At 47.5% G+C, this 24,000-nt stretch overlaps 1 long non-coding RNA gene across 1 annotated transcript in view; it reads left to right on the top strand.

The window, feature by feature from the left end:
• Positions 1-24,000, top strand: part of LOC126999918 (uncharacterized) — a 192,868-nt gene that overhangs the window by 163,827 nt on the left and 5,041 nt on the right. The window contains exon 4 of the long non-coding RNA XR_007753661.1: positions 12,975-13,059. This is a non-coding gene — a long non-coding RNA (uncharacterized LOC126999918). The remainder of the gene's footprint in view (positions 1-12,974; positions 13,060-24,000) is intronic.

The raw sequence follows: 24,000 nt of genomic DNA, 5'->3' as shown, positions 1-24,000 counted from the left end.
GTTGGTGTTTTCTGTGATTACACTGGATTACAGACCTTGCTTGACTAGATTAATTATTTCTACCAGCATAAAATATCTGGGTCCCTTGTGTACTCAATTCCAAGTGATACAGAGGAAAACCTCTTAAGGATTTTTCGGCTGTTATTTTGCTGAATTGCATTGTCAAGACTTACCTGGTCATGTATACATCCTTTATTCCTGTTTCTAATCGTAAATAAGATGTTCCAGAAAAGGAGAAACTTTCCCATATCGGAGCGCAAAATTTAGCAACGTGACCTGTTGGCATTAATATTGTCGTGTGTGTAACGACACTTTCATCGATGGGAGATAAGAAGGACCGTGACACGCCGAGATAACATTGTGCTTCCGCCAAGATATTGTGAGAAACGAATCCTCTTAGGCGTCGTGCTCGGTCTGGCGTTCCTCAGGGAATATATCGATGACCTGCTCAGTAACATGCTAGATAAAGTTTGTCCTCCGTGATGAACGCTCTTCCTTGACCCATTGCAGATTTTCTCCCTGGAACACTCTTCCTCGTCGTCGCCGCTCTCTTGTTTCCTTCCCCACCGTCTTGCCACATCTTTTAGTGGCCTTTCCGCGCAGGACAAAGGACGCGCGGCTCCTACTTTCAGCATCTCAGTCAACTCGGCACGATCGCATTAGCCCAGAGTCCCGCCGCCCCTCGCTGCCGCGGCAGGATTTCTATTTATGCGGGCATTGAAATCACCGCGTCTCCATCTGGTAGCAATTAGACGAGATTAACTGGCACGATATCGAGGATTTAGGTGATGGCGCTTATTGAGGCTACCTGGCGCACCTTGTGTTGCTGATTATTAGCCACTTTTTATATATAGTGAAGGTGTCTCGGACTTATAATACGTCTCCCTTTGTTATGACTTAATTATGCCTTACCGTTACTGCGGCAATGCATTAACGTGAGCACTTTGTGAAAGGGCATTCGTGAGTTCCTTATCGGGGCTGGTATCTGCCGACATCTCTATATTTATATTTGTAATTATCGTAAAGTTTACGTGATTGGCCTTATTCAGATTTGGACATGATTTAACGTGAAACCTTCCCTTCATGTTACACTCAGAGATAGAGAGAGATGTTTACTGCGACAAGCGGCTATTAAACTGCAAAAATACATTCGATTTTACTTCACTAAGGCTAAACTACTACCTGTAAAAAAAGGGTCGCTGCTACGCTGACCCCACCGATTAGAGTCAACGGTGTTATGAGTTAACCTCCCTGGGTCCAACGGACTGCCGATCCTTGTTGCTGCTTTAAAACGGAGTGACGGGAGAGACTCTTTTCCATCACCAAGACTTTTTGGAAACATGTGGGAGGCGCTGATCGTCGGTCAAGTCTTATTTACTTATTCCCAAAACGTAAATTATTTTGTTGGGATTACTTCTTGGTCAAAGGGTTTTCTGTACCAATATATGATTTTGTTTGTTGGTTTAATAGGTACTTCCACCGGGCAGACTCACAGTGACCGGCGAGGGGCAAACAACGAGTGAAAGTCACGCCGCGCAGAACAAATGATGTCCGCCCCCGCAGCCCCGGGACTCGCCGACACTCGCCCCGCTCACGTTCTGGAGAGAACTGGAGTTTTTTATGATGTGTTTGTTGGGAGTCGTGTCGTGCTGTTGAGGCGGCAAAGACGTGTCTAGCTGGCGGGCACTGTTTAATTCTCATTCAGCCTCGCCCACCACAGCCTCATTTCAGATTGTGCTCCGCCCAGCCCTGCGCTAATTGTGTGGCTAGGGGAAGGCAGTCGGTAGGCAGGATACGGCATGAGCGATGTGAATAAATAGGGGGAAACGGGAATATAATTAGTATAAAAGGAGTATTTCAACAGTAGTGACCCAAGGCACTTTCCTATTTTGGCATTACCGCCTACACTCCCTACAGCAAGGCTCATTACAGCAAAGTGGAGACTAACTCTAGCTCTTAGACTCGAACATACATGGAAGCAAGGCATGTAGGAGGGAGATAAGGAAAGACATGTAGTACAAAGAAGAGTATTTCAAAGCAATGACCCAAGGCACTTTCCTCTATCCCCAGACCGCCGCTTCCCTCAGTACTCTTTGCAGTAAGGAGGAAACGTGCGGTCGTGGCTGCAACACACGGAAACCATGAAGGCAATACGCTAACCACCTACAAGTATTTGCAATGTTTGGGGAATGTTGTTAGGACGCCGCGTTTCTACATTACAGCGGTGAAGGAAAGGTTTGTGAGCTCCGAGCGGCGCCGAGGTATTCCGAATCAGCGAGGTTGGAGGGAGAAAAATTATGGCTCACGATTCCGGTGTGTGGAAACCTCTATAACAAATTGAAAATGTTAATTGTTCTACCTACCTGAGGTGCGTGTCTCCGGTGTGTGTGTGTGTGTGTGTGTGTGTGTGTGTGTGTGTGTGTGTGTGTGTGTGTGTGTGTGTGTGTGTGTGTGTGTGTGATATGTGTGTGTGTGATATGTGTGTGTGTGTGTTTGTGTTTGTGTTTGTGTTTGTGTGTGTGTGTAATTCACCACGGCCTGATCACGAATTGGACTCGCTTTTCGCCAGCACGTACCCTCCCGACACGAGCAAGTGCATGCTCATTATCGTCGATCTCTGGGTACTGCCATGACCTCACACACCACACACCCATCCCCCTTGCTCAAGGGGGGACATTAACCACTCCTAGTCAACGGAAAGAATCCGGCCTGAGCGGGGCTCGAACCGCCGCCTGTTTGGCCGTGAAACCTTGCAGCGCGGCGCTCTAGCCGATTGAGCTACCGGAGCTACCGGTGTGTGTGTGTGTGTGTGTGTGTGTGTGTGTGTGTGTGTGTGTGTGTGTGTGTGTGTGTGTGTGTGTGTAGGTTTTCATCTTGTCACCAATCGTATTTGATGAGTTGTTTTTAATATCATCTACTGTTTTCATTTGTATGATCCAGCATTTTTCTAAAATCTTCCTCCCGTCACAGTATTTAGATTGCAAATTACATTTGGTTTGTCGGTGAAATATTTTGTCACGGTTTTTCTATTCGTGTGAATGTCTCATCCACTGTCATGCTGGTGCATTCACTCAGACTTTGGCAATTCTGTGTTTGTTTGTCTGGCCGCCTGTATACACGCCAAGATGTCAGTGGAAGGGAATCAAGAGAAGGGCGGTCATCCGTGTTGCAAGGCGGTCATCAGTCCTCTGCTCGCTGCCCTTCCTGGCAAAGGAAACCATGTCCGTGTCTCAGTTTTGTTCCGCTCAAGCGACTGATCCGTGACTCCGCTCAAAAGCACCGTTTTAAAGATGGTAAAACAATTATCTGTTTTTGGCATTCTCACTGTTTTTTCTCCCCTTGATGTGGAAAAATAACATACCAAAAAGCTGACCGGTAAAATGAGTATGGAAAAATAATGCAAATGATGGTGAGGTTGAGCTAAAGTCAGCGGCGACAGTGAAGTAGTGCTGTACGAATGACGAATGAATGGGGATCCCAAGTCGGGAGCGAGCGATAGATATGCGGAGAAGTAGTGCAAGTGAGGACTGAGTTAGTGAAGTCTGAGGCGGCAGCGTGAAGAGACACTCAGAGAAGACATTCACTAGTGTTTTCACAGAGACTTGTCAATAATAGAAACCCGCTTTGAGGCGCCAACATCCACACTTCCTGGAGGGAGGCGACGCGCGGTGCTCGGGGTGGTGCGTGGGGCCGTCGAGTCGAGCCGAGAAAATTGAAACATACCAAGGTGTAATATTTTTTCCTTCCACTCCCGCAGATCCCAGAGACCGACCTCAGGTGTGGATAATTTTCCCAGTCGCGTTATTCTCTCCAGTTGGAATAGCCCGTGATAGCTCATAATAAAAGGCCATTATAATTTAAGGTTGAGTTCTTCCCGTTATTGAGCGTGGATATCATGCAGGGTTTGTCCGAAAAAAAATGGCAAGTCACTGTGAGCGAGTCTGTGTCTGGCCCTTTAAGCACCACAAGGCTTCAATATAAAGGTTCAGCTTACGACGGCAAAACACAGGGACCGTTTTTTGAGTGACTTTGCTTCGAGTGGAATAGACTGCGACGGAAAGCTGTGGAAAGATAAAAAAAAAGAGAAAACATATATAACGTTTTTCTTGTCTCTTTTTACCGTTCACCACACATCACCGGCAAGGAAAACCAGTGCCCTTTCCCGCCCGGTGGAACTGTCGTTGAGTGTTAGGGCTTTCACCGGCCACACCCTCACGCCGGAACCTCTAAAGCCGCGGAACTGTCACAGTGAGAGCCTAAAGTTGAGGTTCAACAGACAACTGTTCCGTGAGATCCTAAAACCCTTTAAGCAAGTCATTTGTTTAGATTTAAACGTCTTTACGCACACATTTTTTTTTTTAACAAAAAAATCCCTTTGATTTGTACGGCGGCGTGGTCATTCAGGAGGTCGGCGGCCATCCCCCAGGAGACAGGAAGGTTTGTAGTGTGGACAGAGGCAGCGGCAGGTGTTTACGGGTCAGGTGTGCTGCTCGATTTGCTGTTAATATTTGCTCAGGTGTTCTCCGTTGTGGGACTGGTTGAGCTTAAAATTTTATTTATTTATATATTTCTTAGGCATGTCCCTCCTGGCACGCACGCCATGGCATGACTCTTTAGCCATCGATGTGTGAACGGCGCATCACGACCCTGTCTTCAATGGCAGAGTGATTATTACAGGAGCAACCGTCCATCCTCCGTTTTCTCTTCTCGCAGGCACGTCGGGTTACTGTATGGAACTCTGCGCACTTTCTAGATGAGCAACATCCCATGAAAATTGATATATGGAATTTTATCTAGCTGTAAAATCATTCACTATTAATTATTTTAATTTTAATTTCAATTGAGCACCATACACTCTGAAGACTTTTATAAACGATGTAATACTAAATGAAGGAAAACTTCTGTCGTCTCCCAACTCCACAAAAAGTACGAAAGAAATATTTCCTTCTTATATATACGAGATATTTTAAGGAGCGTGAGTCCTCCAGCTGCAAGAGCGCCGCTGCGCTGGCTGCGCTGAGGCAAGGCGGCGTCCCCCGCCGCTGACAGGCCCATTGAGGCCCCGCGCCCGTAAAGCAACGGGTCGCGATATCGCTGCGGGTCACGATCTAACCTTCTCTACTAATACTGATCGATATCTGATTGACCCCCACCTGATGCCTATCTCGAGCGTGACACTTAAGTTTTGGTCCAATTAATACAGCTTATCATTAACTTTTTTTACGTGAAGGAGAGGGGCGTGAGAAGGTCCAGCTGGTGGTTTCGTCTTCAGTCTCGGCGACAAAGATGATAACTTTTGCGATAAGAGTTGCCGTGAGAGGAAACAAGGTTCTAATCTGTGCTTATATCAAGGAAACACTACATCATCTTTTCATTAGAAACACAAACGAAAACGGGTGCCTCGAGGACGACAAGTTTGAGTGATCAATTGAGTAATCGTGTATCTACAGAAAAAGGAGTGTGTGTGTGTGTGTGTGTGTGTGTGTGTGTGTGTGTGTGTGTGTGTGTGTGTGTGTGTGTGTGTGTGTGTGTGTGTGTGTGTGTGTGTGTGTGTGTGTGTGTGTGTGTGTGTGTGTGTGTGTGTGTGTGTGTGTGTGTGTGTGTGTGTGTGTTTTGCATCACTGTTTTTTACTTTTTCTCTCTCCAGTTTGAAAACCGGGAACATTACACAGGAAGCCGAGCACAAAAGTGAATAAGTACCTTTTTTTACCCTATTTCAGAGGGGCGTAAAAAGTCTTAATGCGTCATGGCGGTGACTGGGCGGCACGAGTGAGTGACTCGGGCCGAGGAAACAAAGCAGATTAGGATGTCTCTCACAACGACCGCCGGTCTGTTGACCTCACACCCTACAGCTTAGCAACGCCTTAATCCCCTTCCAAACTGTATCGTCATTCCCATAAACTGTTAAACTAACCTAAAGTTGATGACGCTGTTTCCGTCAAATGATATAAAGAATCTCCACAAATTATTTTCGTCTGTGCCTTTCTATGTGTGTGGCTCCGTAGAGTAGAATTATGAGCTCTCCTCACAGCAAGGCGTCTTCACTGTGGCCGTGGTTTTCTTTCCTCCTATTTTGTAACTGATCAGGGGACAGTTTCACAAGACAAGTGTTTTTTTTTTTTCATAATAAATAGGAAATTTCTTTCGTGATGTAATAATTGTGTTAGCTGTTTTGCGAGTCCCTCCCTCCCTCCCCACGGTTGGGTTGTGCGATCATGGCCCGAGGCAAAAGTGGCAGGAATAGTTTATCACACCAAGAGAAACTGATCCTCTCACTGGGCACTGAACCTTTCTGCATGGACCGTCTTCGCCCAACGTTCCCAGACTCTCACTCAGCTGACGAGAGGCTGCGAGCTACCGAGGGACCTTTTTTCCAGCCCCGCCTGTAGCCGGCGGTCACGTTCAGTGATTTGTCTCCTTGATGGCAGCACACGGCGGCATATTATTATCAGGTTATTTAAACGACATGCGGGAAGAGCTTCAATCAGTGTACTTTAACGGGAGTGCATTGTCGCTCTGGCACGTCTTCAAATTATAACTCATTATGGGCGATTAGATTAAACGTCTGGGGCTGAGGTCTGCCCAGCGCCCCTCCAGCTTTTCCTATCACGACTCCTTTGTGTAGAGGAGTCTGGTGCAGGCCACAGACCCCCGCCAACCTGTAATGGGAGACTCCTGGGGTTGACCTACGCGGGGGGTCGCGGCCTGCCCACCTCAACCTTTGGTAATTGTTACCACTCTCCGTCTGGCCTTTGGGGCTGAATGGGTTGGAAAAGCGTAATATAAACTAGTGGAAGGAACGCATTGTTCACTACTAGAAAGTTTCCTTTGAGTTCTTTCTTTGCTGCAGAGACAGAGTGAGTGGCTGTGAGGCGGCGGCCCCCTGCAGTGCTGCCAGGGACGCAGTCTCGGCCTCACCCTCACCCCCTGGCAGGCGGGTCGTGTGCACCAATATCGTGTACATCACATAATAACTAATGACTTAATAATACAGCGCCGGAAGGTTGCAATCAACATCTCAACTAAGCCAACGATGCAACTCCCGTCTTATGCCAGCCTCCACAGGCTAAGCAAGTGTCATAGAAGACAGAGACCATCTTAAGTGTATTATATATTTTCGGGCCGGGTAAAGACTCGTTGCTTTGTTGGAGATGATTGCTGGCAAAATCGGACTCAATTGATTATGATCCCTGACGCGCGGGATATTGTAGCTCAGTCAGCGAAAAATGAAGTTTCTTACATAATTTCCTTTTTGCTGAAACACTTACTATAGGCGATGTTTCGAGAGTCGATAAAGTTTTTGCAACGCTTTAATTTTGTCTAAAAAAGAAGTGCAAGTTTATTTTGTATTATGCAAGTTGCTGGGAGGCAAAATATTTAAGTATTGCAGATGGTCGGAACGCATCAATTTTGCTTGTCTAGCAATGGCTGCACAATATGAGTGGTATCGCAATTGGAATCAGAAGGGCCCCATCAGGAACACAGGGCTGCCGAGGGCAAGTGTCACCTCAACCGATCATGCTCAGCGAGGCAGGTCGAGGCGGCGATACAGCTTGATACAGCTCGTGGCGGCGTTCCTCATTCCATACTCTCCCCGCCGCGCCCCCGACACCCTTCTTAAGAAAATGGACTCGTTCTCGCCTATCAGATGAAGGGTACAATTACGATTATTTATGCCTACACGCTACATGTCATGCCGCCCATTTCCTAGTCTGTGAGGAACCCGGCAACATTCCTCGGCCGCAGAGGTGCCTCCCGCCATGCTGATGGCCATCTGGCGGTGAGTGGCGGCTGACACACAGCCACGGGTGTTGCTGCGAGCGGCCACACCTTCAGCAATACTTTTCGTCTGCCCGGCGTCTACGAGTTGTCGAAGATTAAAGGATTTGTTGATCCAAGGGGAGAAAAGTATTTATAAGTATATTTGTTATAAATTGTCACTTATTTCGTTTGCAAGAATAGCATTTCCTTTTCGTCTAGATGGGTTCACACACATTTGACACCAAGAACCCGTAAATATGACGGATAAAAAAAAAAAAAAAATAGAAACCATGCATAGTCTCGAGGGAGGCAGGACGGTCATCCCTCTTCCCTCTCATCCCGAAGACGAGACTTACAATGAATCCAAGAATTGCAGCTAAAAAGGGATGACAATTGGACTTAAGACCAGTTCCGCTGTTTGACATTTGACTCAGGATGGCGGTGACTGATCAACATGAACAAAATAAGTGAGGTAAAGATTTTGTGGCCGCCAAGATAATGAATGTACTACTAGGCACGGTAGCAGTGACCGGCAGGTCTTTGCTTTGTTATAATCCAATATGTGTAAATGACGGCAAAGGAAGCCACTCACTGCGCTGCCTCACCGAACAAACACTGCTTGTATTCCCACGCCTGAGGAGGAAAGAACATGCCTTGCAGTGCTGAGTGCATGCGGAATGCTGCACCATTAATGGTTGTGTGTGTGTGTGTGTGTGTGTGTGTGTGTGTGTGTGTGTGTGTGTGTGTGTGTGTGTGTGTGTGTGTGTGTGTGTGTGTGTGTGTGTGTGTGTGTGTGTGTGTGTGTGTGTGTGTGTGTGTGTGTGTGTGTGTGTGTGTGTGTGTGTGTGTGTGTGTGTGTGAGAGAGAGAGAGAGAGAGAGAGAGAGAGAGAGAGAGAGAGAGAGAGAGAGAGAGAGAGAGAGAGAGAGAGAGAGAGAGAGAGAGAGAGAGAGAGAGAGAGAGAGAGAGAGAGAGAGAGAGAGAGAGAGAGAGAGAGAGAGAGAAGGATAGACTGACACAGACACACATGACAGAGACAGACAGATACACAGGCAGACATGCATGCATATTACCTCATCAGATGGCTTATCGCCCACAAGAATGACAAACGTGAGGCCATTAAGCCGGGCATCAGTGAATCACACTTAATATTTACGGTCTTCAAAGTCGGAAATTTTACAATAAGGAAAAGGCGTGTCTCCTCGTAATTATCGTCTTTAAGGGAGATGCGTATCTTGGCCGCGGCACAAAAAGAAATATGTCGCTCGTCAGGCACGGAATAACCAACGCATATCGTCTCGAGGAGAAACTCAAGCATTATTTCCCAAGGCAACATTCCCTTATATCCTCGTTCGGCCGCTTTGATCCTCCGGCAACAGCAGACACATAGGTGCTTAGCTTAGTTAACACACACACACACACACACACACACACATCACAGCCGTTTCAGTAGACGAGTGAATGTGAAGCTAAATGGACGCCTTAAGACAGACCGCAGCATCGTTTCTCAGCCTCAACGGGCGCTGCCTCCCACGGTCCCTCGTCCCTCTGTGGGAGTGTCGACCATGACGGATGCGCCCCGCTCTTTGCCCACACGGATAAAGGCTATCGTCCGGCCATCGCCACATTACACCACCGAACACTCGACCTCCGTCTTTCCCGGCCTGAGTTAGGGCGCCCCGACACGCCACGCGCCGAAACGATGCCTCACACAGCCTCAGTGTCCCGCAGATACAAGTACCGGCTCTGTGCCCGCGCGCGCAACCCTTCCCCCTACACACACACACACACACACACACGAATAATTCCCTGGGAGATCTTTTTGTGGCTTATACTTTGTTCAGAATTATCGTCGAACTCACAAAAAGACAAAAATATAAGCAACGCAATAGAATCACTAAGGATCCTATAAAATGGCCCTTAAACATGCCCTGATGAGACAGACATGAGTTAGCGCGGCGTGCAGTAAAGTGGACGTGGCCTTGCATACCGATCCGTGACGCCGCCTGCGATGCGCCCCGCCTTGACGCAGGAACACGGGCCTAATGGGGCGACTCAGCGCACTACCGCCTGCATGTCCCGATACCATCAAGCCATTGTTCATTGATCACTGGTCTCCGTGCTGATCAGAGAAAGACTACAAATTTTATACACTCAACTATTAGGAAAAGGATAATAGTCGCATCCGTGAACCTATTTTTTTTAACTTATGTTCTTGCAAGGTCATTTAATTATTTTATAGGGACAATAGTGCTGGTGGTGCTGGTGCTGGTGGTTATCATGATGGTGGTAGTGAGAGTCGGAGTATTTTTATTATTGTTGTTGATGATGATATGATGTTACGAAACCTGTTAGTCGTAATGATAATGAGAGTGGTGTTTGGTGTTGTTGGTGTTGACAGATAATAGGTATGATTGTATGTCTCGGTGGTCGTGAATCGCTCCAATGGTTGTTGTGACAATGATGATAGCGACAGTGATAGGAACAGTGAGATTATGGTGTCAATAATGGTGGTAGTGTAGATACAAATACGGATACTTACAAAGAAACTGAGAAAGACGATAAGGATAGAGTATTATTATTATTGTGATGGTGTTCTCATGCTGATGGTAGTACGTAGTGGTGATGTTTGTGATGGTATTGCTTCGAGTTATACAGACGATGATGTTGAAGAGAGCAGGGTGGAGAGGTTATGGATAGCAGTGATCGATTTTTGAAGTGACAACTGTGGTGGAAGTAGTGGTATAGCAGCAACAGTAGTAGTCGTAGTAGTAGTAGTAATAGTAGTAGTAGTATAGGAGTTTGTTGTGGTGGAGCTTGTGAGGGTAGTGAGTGCGTTAGGGCGGTGCAGCACAGGAGTGAGGGAGGAGGGGAAGAAAAGTGGGTCAGAGGCGACTCCATAATACGCCGATCAATCCCGCAAATGCCTGGTTCCTCCTTGTAATTCCCGTCGATTATCCAAATTTGTGAAGGGACGAGTAATTCTAATCCGTAATTGAGTAAATTTTAATCTTTCAGTACACATCACTCACCCTGAGGCGGAAGTGGACTTGTTATGTTGTGTGTGGGTGGGTGGGTGTGGGGTTGGTGGTGGGGGGCGGTGTGTGTGTGTGTGTGTGTGTGTGTGTGTGTGTGTGTGTGTGTGTGTGTGTGTGTGTGTGTGTGTGTGTGTGTGTGTGTGTGTGTGTGTGTGTGTGTGCGCGTGTGTGTGTGCGTTATCTCTTTATTCCATTGATCAAATAACACATTTGAGATACATATGCAGCAAAGAAAGACATCATCTTCTGGATCATCTTCAGTACTAACTTTGTCATAATCATTGTACACAGTCTTGGTTATAAGCTTTAGTGTTAACATTTATATCATCGTCATCATTGTATTACCGTCATTATATTATCATCATCATCATCATCATCATCATCACCATCCTCATCATCATAATAATAATAATATAAGCAAGATCAGTAGCATCTATCATAGTAGTAGTAGCAGCAACAGCAACAGGGAAGGTACAGGAACATAAGAGGGTGTCCATCGTACCGGAACGCATCACATGCCTGTCAATTTTTGCCAGTGTCTTTATTAACCCTTAATATGTCTTATCTCGCCCCATAGCTGCTAGACTTACCTTGCTCTGTTATTACGACAACCTTATTTTCATCGTTGTCTTAATCGTCATCGGCATTATTTTTTTTATTTATCGTCGACATTCCTTGTTATATCATTATCATGGTTTCTATCTTTGTCATCAGGACTGGTCATTAACAGCAATACCAAGAGTCTCGTTGTCATAATCAATCATTCTCAACAACATTATCATCGCCAGCAGCAGTCATCAATATCATGTCTCCTGTTACAATCGCTATTATCATCACCATCGCCAGAACCGGAAATAATCCATGACGGAGGTCGCCCACGGGAAGGACAAGACATAACTTACAAAGCGCCATTTATCTTAAGCCGGAAATCATGGCCAATTTACAGTAACATGATAATTATTTTGAAAATACATTATCGTGGCTCACTAATTAAACGTGTGCATGCATCCCCGAGAAAGTCAGACATTTGTCTATTCATTATTTTATGCCACGCATAAATGTATTATTGTAGCGCAATGATGTGATCCGTTTTGTGTTTTCATTTAGAACTGAAGAACATATATGAACAGATGGCGTTAATTCCATGAATGTTCTTAAGACTCCCACCATACATTGTATTACTATCATTCAAGGACTTTATTTATAACATTCAGTATGCAGTTTTTGCTTCACCGTGTCCCCGAAGATCAATGTTTCGAAAGCTATCATATGACAAAGGAAAGGCCATATTCAGACTCTCGAGCACTTGGTCAGTCAACTGAGTGAGGGTGAGAAAGTCCCGCCCTCTTCACCAATGTGGGCTTGGAGTTGGTAGTGAGGAGGAGCTGCTCCCCTCCCTTCTCAGCTTGTCGGGAGGTGTTGAACTTCCGAAGACTGGCACACTTCGGGGGTCTTCCTACTGAGAGATCACTTCACCTCTGCTGTCCATTTCAATCTATATTAATACTTTCATCCCTTTCGAATATTTTTTACATTTTTTTATGGGGGAGCACTTTTTTCTTCTTGTCTTTGTTATATCATCTTGGTTAAAGAAATAACCCCCACTTAGGTTCTTGTGTCATCTCCTGAGTGTGGTCATCAGATCAGTATTTTTAAACTTGCCAGCTATATCTCGGTCGCGCCGCATGGCCTCATCCTTGCCTGAGCCATTCACAGCTTTCACTTGGGAAGTAGAAGAAATAAGAAACTGTCACAAGTGATTGATTGCAACAATGAATTTCCTCGCTTGAGCGCGCCTTGTGCACCATTAACAGTGCAGCAGCCGGTTGATGGCGCGCCGAATGTTACGTTCACTGAGACTCCTGAAGGCGAGGCTCCTGATGGTGCTGAAGATTACTGGCGGTCACTGTTTCTTGCGTGTGTGTTTGTGTGTGTAAGAGAGCGATGGATTGGGATATAGATATAAAAGTTACACAAACGATACACAAAAACAAAAGCTAACATACAAACAAAAATGAACAAACCAACACTTTAAAACAACACACACCCAAGCAAGCACACAAGCAAGCGCATCACAAGACACTCATCATGACACTGCAGATCATTACCTTACAAACTGATTAACTTTTTGAATGAGGTCGTCCAGCTACACCTGAACTTCTCCTCTCGGTTGCAGGTAACCTCCGAGTCCCACGCACACCCGTCTGCCTGCCCCCGAGAGACCCAGGCAGCGGCAGCACCTAAGTCTCGCCCGTCGTCAGGTAAGAGCTTAATGTCCGTCAAATATTGTGGATTGATTTTCCGTGTTGGCGGGTGTGGCGAGGCTGCCCCGGGCGTGACTGGTCCAGGGTTAATGTCCCCCGACCCCCTCCTGCTCCTACCCTCTCTCTTTCCTCCCTCTCTCCATCCTGACTGTCCCCCTCCCCCCTCTGCTTCTCCTTATTCTTCTTTTCCTCCTCCTCCTCCTCCTCCTCTTCCTCCTCCTCCTCCTCCTCCTCCTCCTCCTCCTCCTCCTCCTCCTCCTCCTCCTCCTCTTCCTGCGGTGTGCGGGTGTGGCAACTGTCTTGAAAGGGAACAAAAATCATTCCGCTGTTGTTGTGTGTCTCTGTGTGCCTGCTTCAGGCAGACTTTCATAATTCTTTGTTTGTATTCGTGATGATTTCCTCTACTCACGCTTATCGCTGTTATTTGAAACGACAACATTTTAGATATTTCGTGTTTTGTTTTACAACGTCTGTGTGCCTTCATTTACTGCTATTTGCGTTTGTTTGCTTGAAATGAGTGTGTGTAGTACTTGAGAATAATTTAGAATGGCATTTTCCTTGGAGTTATGCAAAGGGGACGTGATTTTAACTCTGATATTTCACGTAAAACCCTTCCTTTGAACTATCCGCTTCTTCCTATGGTTGAACCCTAATCACTCTTTGTCCCTCGCCCCCTCACCTTGCCTCGCTTTGGCACTGATCCGCCGCCACTCAGACCCTTCTCATGCGCAGCGGCACCGAACAGGCTGCAGTGGGGGTCGTGGCGGTGACGGTTCTTTTGGGTTTGATTTAAACTATCCAGATTGCCGGTGTTGTAACCTTTAATGATATTGAAAGCAATGTTCCAGTCGGCATCGTTTGTTTTCTTTATAATGGTAGCAAGTTACGGGCATTTTCTTGAATTATATGTTGGTCTGACTCATATTACTGCAAAAGAAAACGGATTGAGGAGAACTGCAAGAAACCAGACTAACAACATAATCTCAGGAATATAATAATGTATTAAATTCACTCAACTTGCCAGGCGTGGGAATTATTGCAAAAGGCGCCGCAAATCAGTGACCTGGGAAGGCATAAAACAAAAGCAAGAAAGCGAGTGAGTGTGTTGCGAAACGCCGCCCCGCCACACAACAATGCAAGAACAAAACACGGCAGAAATTGTACAGTGTTTCAGCCGCGTGTCTCCGCCTTTGGGAGGAGCTGCTCTCACGCCGACGAAAGGTGACGTGGAAGTACCTGCCGCCGCCCCGTCCAGCCCTCGGTGTTGGCTGCTTTCTGGACCAACACGGGAAAATATACACTCAAGCCCCGCCTCTCTCTTCCCTCCTTTCCTGCTCTCTCCTCTTTCCTCTACCTTTCTCTCCCCTCCTCTCCCTTCAGTCCCCCACAGAAAAAAGAGAATCAGATCTTGTCGAGGCTCCACGAGTCGGCGTCACCGGCATAGCAAGGCGCATTTCCTCCCATAAACGGGCATCGGTCGTGAGCAGATTTCACTTAGCTCGTCAGGCTTCGTGGTGAGGGCATGGAGAGAGACAGCGGAGACAGGGACGGGAGACGATGCGTTACAGAGGGGCACGAAGGAGAGGGAGAGGCGGCCAGGAGAGATAATAACGGGGAGGGAGAGAAGGAAGTAAGTAAGGAAGGGAATCCGGCGAAGGGCGGGAGAAGGGAAGGGTGTGGACCTGCAGCGAAAGACTAGCAGAGCGGAAGAGGGAGTAAGAAACAGAAAGTGGAAGAAAACATAAACTTAAGAAAACAAACGGAGAGAAACTTGAGGCGATAAGAAATCAGGAAAATCAAGAAAGCATAAATGAAAGAAAACAAACCGAAAGGAATTTGGGGATATAAAAAGAATCACATAATACAAGAAAAAAAAATGGATAAAGGCAGACGAGAACAGGAAAAGACGAGTTCGGTAAAGGGTTAGTGAGGGAAGGTAACGAAGGAAAGGTCAAGTAATGTGGAGGGGAAGAGGAAGAAGAGCATGGAGGGAGGGATAATTAATGGGAGGAGGGAGAGCTATTCCAGGGAGCCAAAGCTTCGAGGGAGGGAAGAAGACGTGGAGAAAAACACATTAAAAGGGGTTGAGGAGTGCGTGCGTGGAGGAAGCGAGGGAGTGAGAAGAATGGGGATGGCCGGATGAGGAATGAGAGAGGGAAGGAAGGGGAAAGGGAGAGAGAAAATATGCGTCGATGTGGACTTGAGAGCATATGTGGAAGGTGTGTGGAGGGTGCGAAACGATATAATGAGGCAGGTGAGTAGGAGAGGGTAGAGGAGGAGGGTAATGAATTGGAGTAAGAGGACGGTAACAGCGTAACAGTGGCAACAGAGCAAAGTGTGTTTGTGTGGAGTGAGCTGGACGGTTTAAGAGGACGCGTAAAAGCAGCAGCAGGCCAAGCAGTGAGCCTGACGGTGTGTGGGGCGTGAGGTGTCTCCGTCGTTAACATTCCCACGCCAAGACTCAGGACGAGCGGTGCCTCGGCCTTGTACGGGAAGTAATCGCAGGCGACACAAAGATGCTTGTGCCGCGACGAAACGGAATCACAGACTCAGTGAGGTCTTACCATCAGGCGTTTTTTCAATGTTTTTTGTCATGCTGAAGATGTGACTCTTTCATAAAAGGAAACGTCATCCATCCCTGGTCACGTTCTATCGTTTTTTTCACAACACGTTTTGTCTAGTGGAATGGGAAAACATTTATTAGGATATTAATTTCATTTATTGAATATTTCCATCAAAGTCGCACCGTGGGAAGCACTTGAGGGGCTGCGCAGGGTGCGCAGGTCACGGCGACACTCACCTGTCTCCTGCAGGAGTCTCCCCCCATCCCCCCCATCACACTGCACACAACATGCACCTCAGCTCGGCCAGGCATCATGGGTGTAGTTTACCTTCCGCCGCCCCGTCACAGCCACGCGGTGAGTGACGTGGGCACCGCTATGGGGTATCTTGTACCAATTAGGAATCCCCGAAACATGCCCTGTCGCCCACCGGCTCCCAAGACGTCACCGTCAGTTCCTTGGCTGTCATGATCCTGAGTAAAATGTTCGAAGGTTAATATGAAATTTATGTGAACAAATTTGTGTTTTTGCACAGAAGACATACTGTACGACGTTACTAGGTAAAGGTACGTTGTTGGTGAACAAGAATAAGAAAACCATTATACAGAGTTCCAGTCATTTACAGTCCAGGAATGAAGAACACTCCAGTGGCTTCATGGAACATTTATTTGTTGATGTATATTTTATTCCACTTGTTCATCATTTCTTCTTCGAACCTGAGCATCACGTGTCACTCTATCTCCACAGTGGCATTTGTGACGGATTCCTAATTAACTTTTGCCATAAACGGGGCACAGCATTCAAGAAAAGCAATTATACCATTAATCTGGCGTGTCCTGCATAAAATTAATCTTTGCCAGTTGCTGCCAAGGTGAGCCGCGCGGTCTCCTTGACGTGTAGCCGGCAGGACTGCAGGCTGTGAGGCAGGTTGGTGTAGGTCTTGTGACAGTGGTGGAGTTTTTGGGAGGTTGTGAAGGAACTAGATTGATGTGCGAGATCCTGTTGTGACCGACGAGTTTTTTCTATGGCTGCTCAAGTAATGGAAGAAGAGAGAATGCCAGCTCTGGTAATCGTGGCAGCTATGAACACCCGAGGCAAAATATAAATTGTCGCTGTGTGATGACTAATCGGTTTTAGGTGCACAGCAACGACGGGGAGAAATATATTTCATAGGAGAATGGAAAGTAACCATAAAAACATTTAATTTAATCTCACATTTTTTATGAGACTTATAATGCATTAAAAAATAAAGTCTAGTTATCTGATTTTTTGTCTTTTAATGGAATGGTAGATCACTTTTCCTCTCTTCCTTTTTTTCCTCCTCTTTCTCATCAACTGTATTGTCAAGAAATAGTCGTTTTCTTCATAGGCCCTTCTTCAAACATTCCTCAAATCCAGTCATTCTCATTATTTATGTATTGAGTTTAATTTCGTTTTTTTTATATCCTAACATGCATGCAGATAGCTTCATTTATTCATACCTTCCATCTTATTTACAATGCCTCATAAATCATTCAGCCTCCCGCCTTAGCACCCCCTCACACCTCCCCCTCACAGCCCTAAACTGCTCCCTCACTCTCTCCAGCCTTCTCTTAACCCCTCATCTTCTTGCAGCTCCTCACGCCCTGCCACAAATCAACATTATAGTCACTCACAGGCCATCACATCAATCTTTCAGTCCATCACAACTCACTCAATCCTACCCTCCCCCTCCTGGCCCTTCCTCTGCTTCTTCCAGCCTTCTCAGCCTCTCACAGACCCATTCTTGGCCTCTTCATATCTCCTCACAGCCACTCACAGCTTCTCACAGCCCCTCACACACTCATTTTTCCTCCTATCCTTATACATTCCCATCCTCGCCGCCCTCACCGCCCTTCCCCCTCGGCCCCGGTCAGCCTCCGCCGCTCCGCTTCTCGTAACTCATCGCGGCGGCCTCTCCTCCTCGTTCTTATGCTTCTCTCTGCTCCTAAATCTTCCATAGCTCTCCTCTAATTACAGGATGGAGAGCGTACGTCAAGATTCTCCGCAGATTTCTCTCTGGAAGCGGGATTTCCTCGTCAGCTTCTCAATTTACCTACACTGTAATTATCAGTACTTTCCGTGATGGATCCCGCCTGCCGCCCTTGCCTCAACAACTCGCCCGCGCGGCCCTCCTCATGGTTGAAAATCCGATACTTTTAGCCTGTAAGTGTGAGGTTTACGGGATGTTGCGGGGTTCCTACTCCTTGCTCGTTCAGCAATCACGTAGTGGGAATGGTCGAGTGAGGTCGAAACTCCTATTGTTTCTGCGAGTTAATTTCAGCTTTATTACTTAACTGCGATCTTGTGCCGAAGGTGGTACTGAAGGCACTTCCTAGAGGCGGAAATCTCACCTCCGAACCGCGTTATTGGAGCTCTTAGCGCCGCGCCGCCGCCGACGCCTAGATGTATAGTCGATTCCTGTGGGAGAGCATTTTTTTTCCGTGGCCCTCGGCATATGGTGCAAATGTAGCGATTACAGACAAGACCTAATTAAGGCTAACCTGTAATATTACGGTCAGGAGGATATTAACCATGCGACATTTATCTATTTATGAGCAAAATTTATACGAGTGCGTCAAGATTTATGGGTCATGGTTAGGGCGACCATTGGGAAATAATCAGCCTATACGTACCTGTGAACGGGGCGAGAGGCGCTGCCAGCCACGGGGGGAGGCCGAGACCCGGGGCTGCCGGCGACGCTGAGGAAGGGTGGCGGGGGGCCGGGCTGCGTCAGGTTAGGTAAGACTCCCACGTGAGTAGAGCGAAAGGAGGACAAGGGTGTTCAGGTTGAGGCTCACGCTGTGTAACGGTAAAGTTGGGGACATGCTCTAAACTACGCGTTCCGTCGGTGCTCCTCTCCGTCTCATTACCCTTGAGCAGGTCATGGGTTCGAATCCCAGTACTCCGGGACAAAGGACAAGTGCGACATTCATGTTACCACAGTTTACCTTCCCCAGGCTTCCCCAGGTACCCTCATATCGACCAGCCCAAAAGGGATTATAAAAAGCTGTGTTGGCTTGTTTCCGACTGGCCAGGCCGGGATCGAACCAGGTCCCGTGGATTTGTAGCAATGCGTGTTAACCACTACACCACGGAGGTGCCTGAAAGAATGTATCAAACACTTTATTGTGTGTGTGCCTGTTTATTTGTGTGTTTTCTTCCTTCTTCATTCTATTATTGCTGACTTCTGAAAAGTGCCTCCCTTGTAGTAACTGGAAACTCCTCTTCCTCTTCATCCACACCTTTGTACCACCCTTCCATCTCTTTTTCACTAGTCTTATCCTCATTTCCGTCCTCCTTTTCATACAACTCTTCCATCTCTTTCCTTCTGGCGGGCTCAGGCGGGTCTCCCCTCGAGTTTTTATATTTAATTTTTAAGATCGAATATTCGCTAAAGTAAATCACGATGTAAGTAATATTGGACGTATTTCAGTGTGTTTCTCTGTATGTTTTTATTTGACCTGCTTCCTCCACGCCAAAGATGTAGCACCACTGGCCTCGGGGGCCGCGACTCCCTGTGATTGGTGAGAGTGTTGGCTTCGAAGGCAGGACCGTCAGGTAGAGTGCAGGGGGGAGGGGAGTTCCATCAGGGAGGGCCGTCAGTCTCGTCACGTTTCCTTAAATTGAGCGTTTTCATGTTGTGTGTTGCCTGAAAGTCTCTCTCCACATAAAAGAACACAAGTGAACCAGAGAGCCGTTGACGTGCAGTACAAAATTTTGGTAAAGAAACCGTATTGTTTCCTTGTTATTCAGAGTTACAATGAAGTGAACTGTTTGTGTCCTCGGGGCCTGATTATGAGAGGCGGCTGCCGCTGCGCGGAGAGGAAGGATCGGGGCCGGGCAGGGCAGGACGAAGGTCGTTCCCTGTTCGGAGTTTTTTGGGATAAGCTAGCCCACCTAGTAATTACCTGTAATTGCCTTTGACTCATTCACTTTGCTGAAAGACCTGCTTTACAATACTTATCTATTGAATAAACACCGTTTGGGGCAGGAGAAAAAATCCTTCACCATCGTCTTCATCGTCAGTCACACATTACTGCAGTGAGCCGCAGGAACCATCGTGCAAGGCTGTGTCTGTACGCGCCTCGCCTCATCGACGTGCAGGCTGCTCGTGCGCTGACCTGCCGTGGGAACGAGGTGCAGCCAGCTGACGTAACTTAGATCATGAATTTTATTCCTAAATTATACATTGTATTGTTTACCCATGATTTAATAGGGTAACAGTGAGATGTGATAAGCTGTGTTTAAGTGGAGGGCTGTGCAGAGAAAAAAGGACAGTAGTAAATATCTTGTCGCTTATACCTGTCATGGTGTGGGCTTTGGGGATCTTGAAACTGCGAGGGGAACTGAGGGTGAACTGACCAGCGTTTGCTTGTCGTTTGTTTGCCTGGTGGTCGTAGCGAAGCGACGCAGTGGTTGGGAGACACGACAGCGCCGCCAGCCGCCCGCGCACGGCCGGCACCTCTCGTGCTGCTTGACTAATTACGTGGTAAAAGCAAGAAAAGTAATCTATGCTTTGGGTTGCCAGGTTGACCCTTTCGCCTCCTTCCCTCCTTCCTTCGTCCCCTTCTCAGCCGGTGCAGAAGATGAGGAGGAGGAGCAGCCGCGGCCCCCTTGCCCGATACATCCCCCTGCCAGCCGCAGTATTTCACTCCTGACAAGCCTACCAAAGCTATGTTATCAGTGAACATTTACGGCAACGCGCTGAGCATGTTTATGGCAAGCCGTCCGGAGTCCGTCTTGAGTGAAGGCAGCAATTGTGGCCGGTCGGGGTGACGCATAATCAATAGTAGTCGTAAGTCACCCGCTCGCGTCAAAACTTCCTGCGACAGCCTGTAATTACACACATATTTGCTGATCGAATACTGGCCAACCCCCACGCTGCTTTATTCTCGCTCTGGGGCCTGTCTGAGGGGCGGATGACGGCTGGCCAGGAGGGGTGGGCAGCGGAGGGCCGGAAAGGGGAGGGGAAGGGAGCGGGCCAGGGTTTAGGGGAAAGAGGTGGGGTTGAGAGCCAAGGGGAATCAACCTCGTGATGGATAGAACAGTTGATCGTATCGGAGCTTGTTCTTTGTGTCTGTGTGCGAGCCAGGCGTTGTGCGCCTCTCTCGGCCCGGTGTCGATATTTGTCTTGGCATTGTTGTTTCTCCTCCGCAGTGACCCGAGGGAGGCGTCGAGGCGGGCCCTGGAGTGTCCCTCATTATCTACTTGCATTATTTAAGCACGTCAGTTCATCATAGCCCAGCGCTCGCACCTTCCTTCTCTTATCTGAATGGCTCTTCCTCTCTGTCTGTGTCGCTGCTCTTCGCCAACCATCCAGTCAGAGCAGTTGATATCTTACCTTCCTTCTAACGAGACCCGGTGACCTCTGGAGTGTTCCGGTCACCACCGAGGAAGTTTTTGCCGCCGTTGCCGTCGTTGCCATGAGGACACGTATACATGCACAGCCCTCGAAACCGTCTACAATGAACAAGTAGTTTCCGTCAGCAGCTCAAGGTCACGTGGTCTCCTCGAGGCAGCCATTCTAATGATGTTGTCAGCCGTACACTTGCGCCAAAAACATAAACTGGTTATCGTCGGCGCTGACTGCTGCCTTTGAGTGCTGACGTAACGCTGTGTTCGGTGTACACGTATTAATTTTCTTCCAGTTGTTGTTGTTGTTGCTGTTGCTGCTGTTGTTGTTCCTGCTGCTGCTGTTGTCCTTGTGAAGCTGTTTTCGTCAATAGCTCCTGCTGCGGTTACGTGCATCGCTGTTTCTTTCCTATACCTTTTCTTTATTTCATTTTAGACTCCCACGCAATGCTAATGGCGTAGTACGTAACAGCATAATCACCCTCTTTTTCTTTGCTACTGTATGTTATCCTTTCTTTTCTTTCTTCGTAATGTAGGTTTTCCTCCAGTATGATTTGTGTGTTCGTATTATGCTGAATCGTTCTTTCATGATACTCGCTTAATGGCTTCTCAGCACCCTTCTTGATCCCTCACACAGCATTCCTCTCCCCTCCTAAGCTCACCTCTCCCCTTACACCATTTCTCTCCCCTCCCCAGCTCACCCTTCCCCTCACCCTTACAATCTATTCGTCTACCCTCCCCAGCGCGTTTCTACCCTTCCCTCACTACCATTCATCACCCCCTCACAGTTCCCAACATGCCCATTCCCTCACCCTCACACTCCACTCCTTTCCCCTTCCTAGCTCGCCCCTCCCTTCACCGCCCTTCGTCAGCCCCTCAAAACCCCCTACCGGCCCCTTCACCCCCTCACAGTTCCCAACATGCCCATTCCCTCACCCTCACACTCCACTCCTTTCCCCTTCCTAGCTCGCCCCTCCCTTCACCGCCCTTCGTCAGCCCCTCAAAACCCCCTACCGGCCCCTTCACCCCCCTCACGACCCCTCACTTCCTCTCACCTCTCATTCCTCCTTCTTACCACAACTCATCAACCCCTCCCAGCTACTAACCCTTCCCGCTCCAACCTCTCATGACCCCTCACCCCCGTCCCTACCACTGACCAGAACCTTGAGAAAATACCTTATTAATTGCCCCTTCGCGCTCTCCCTTTTCTAAGTAACACCACGCCCATCACCACTCCTTCTTCTCCTTCTTCTCGCTCTCTCACCTTCGCCCCGACACTGGCTTCCTCTTCCCTCGCTAACGCCCTCCACAACAGCCACAGGTAAATAGGAATGACCCGCTGAAACGCTGCTGCTGCCGGTTTATCAGTGATCAGGTAATTGGAAAGTTAGTGTTTAGCAGCCCGAGCCGTCCCGGGCATCACTAACGGGGGTCATAACTCATTCTATCTCACCCTCACCTTGTAATTAAGCCCGTTTCTACTGATTGTCTGCTGCCTTACCTCTTCCCTCCCACCCCTTCTTCTTATTCTTCTTCTTCCTCTAACCCCAACCCCTCTCCTCTCCTCTCCCCACCCCCCCATTCTCTCTCTCTCTCTCTCTCTCTCTCTCTCTCTCTCTCTCTCTCTCTCTCTCTCTCTCTCTCTCTCTCTCTCTCTCTCTCTCTCTCTCTCTCTCTCTCTCTCTCTCTCTCTCTCTCTCTCTCTCTCTCTCTCTCTCTCTCTCTCTCTCTCTCTCTCTCTCATTTTCTCTTTTTTTTTCCTCCTTTTTTGTTGACTTGTTGACATCTTGCTCTTCGCCCTCCGTTGTTTCAAATTTCAAGCGCATTTATCTTTATTTATTCGCTTCGTGTTTTCTTTTTTTTCAATGTTTATCGTCTCGCCTGTTGCAGTATTTCATGTTACTCTTAAGCGTCGGGTTGACTCGTTGACAACTTGCTTTTCGCCTCCAGTTACTTCCAATTTCGAGTTCTGTCGTTATCTTCGGTTCCCTTCTTTTTCAATGTTTGTCGTTTAGTCTCTACCAGAGTTTTACGTTACTTCTAACTGGCCTGTAGATTGCGTTGCTGTTTATCATCTTTAACAGTGATTACGTTTTTGTCTTCGCAGTGCCTCTAGTTATCTGAATTTTGTTGGCCTTTCTCGTATATTAAGTTAATCCTGACGGCTCCATTGCCATCCACGCCCATAACTAGTTTTACGCGCCTCACAGTTTCTTTTACGCAAGCCCGTCAACTCTATAGCCAATTAGCGAATAGTCATTCCCTATTGGTGCCAGCACCTGTCGTTCTCCTCTCCTCCGTGCCTCGTGGAGTTGTTAGCTACTTCTGTATCTGTATCTCGTCCTCAGCCTCTCGTCACCTCTCTCCTTTAGCAGATTTGATTATGGGCGTCTTTCCGTGCCTCATGTAACCAATAGCCCTCTCCACACAAACGCACGAGCGCACAAGCACACGCACGAGCGCGCGCACGCGCACACACACACACACACACACACACACACACACACACACACACACACGCACATTATTTATTACTGCCACTGATATTTTTTTCATCCCCACCTCTCTATTTCAAATCTGTTTTATGATTACGGAATACGTTTAGATGTACATAAAAAAAGGTCCTGCTAAAAAAAGTTACATGGAACGCTCTACATATGCACACTTCGCATGAGTATTACGTATTTGTACTTAGCACATATACCTGCAGTTCATTCACGTTCCGTATTAATTTAATCTAATGATGGTTCCAACTATTACATCAAAGGAGAAAATAAATATTTCATTCCTCCTTTCCGTGTGTACCTCAACTTGATTGCTGCAATTTGTATCATCCTGAGAGCTTCCTGTCCTTCTGTCCGATGAAGATTAACACATCCGCCTACCATTCCCAATATAAATAGTGTCATTGTTAGGTAAGGGCAGCGGGGAGACACTTTCTTGTTTTCCTGTCGTACATATCACCCCCAATAAAAAAAATAGAACAGTCTAAGCCTTGAAACTC

The sequence above is a fragment of the Eriocheir sinensis genome, chromosome 17 (genome assembly GCF_024679095.1).
Source record: "Eriocheir sinensis breed Jianghai 21 chromosome 17, ASM2467909v1, whole genome shotgun sequence".
NCBI lineage: Eukaryota > Metazoa > Arthropoda > Malacostraca > Decapoda > Varunidae > Eriocheir > Eriocheir sinensis.
The sequence above is the reverse complement of the archived record's forward strand: the minus strand, read 5'-3'. Positions and strand labels throughout refer to the sequence as shown.